Source organism: Meleagris gallopavo, chromosome 4, assembly GCF_905368555.1.
Source record: "Meleagris gallopavo chromosome 4, MGAL_WU_HG_1.1, whole genome shotgun sequence".
Classification (NCBI taxonomy): Eukaryota; Metazoa; Chordata; class Aves; order Galliformes; family Phasianidae; genus Meleagris; species Meleagris gallopavo.
Window position 1 is genome coordinate 63,125,598 of NC_139407.1, and position 641 is coordinate 63,126,238.

The following is a 641-nucleotide window of genomic DNA, read 5'->3' on the forward strand; positions in this document are numbered from 1 at the left end:
TTTTTGAAGCGTATTATGGAGAGGAAATGGCGAATGTTTCACCTTAGCTGACTCAGTCAGGCTCCTTTACTTTTGCAAACAGGTTTCCTAAAATACAGGATTGTTAGCTTGATTGTAGCTATCCTGCAGTGAGAATAATTTATGAGGAACGCATTTTCCTCCCCCCTCTAAATACTTAGCGTGTCAAGTGTGTATATTGCTGTTGGCAAAAAGCAACTAGACTTGTAGAAAGAGAAATTTCTGAAGAATGTGTGGGGTGTTTGGGTGGAGCTCGAATGAGCAGATGTTCCCACAGAACAACAGGGTTTTATGGTGAATGAGCACAGGTAAAGCCCTGGCTTGGGGGCAACTGGATGTGTTAGGTGTACTCCAGAGTAAGAGTTGCAGAAGCAGCAGAACTACAGAAAAAATAACGGCTGGATTATGCCCAATGCTTTAAAATGATGTGTATGGGGGTTTCCTGATGAGAAGAGTGGTGGGGATGGCTGTTCAAGGGACGCCAAGATAAAATGTGTCCAGTTTGTAGCTTCCCTTAAAAGACAGTGTTTGTCTTTCTGAGGCAAATACTAAATAATGGGAGGTTTAATGCCAGGCAGGAGGATGGTCAATCGCAGTATCATTAAGGTTGGAAAAGACCTCTA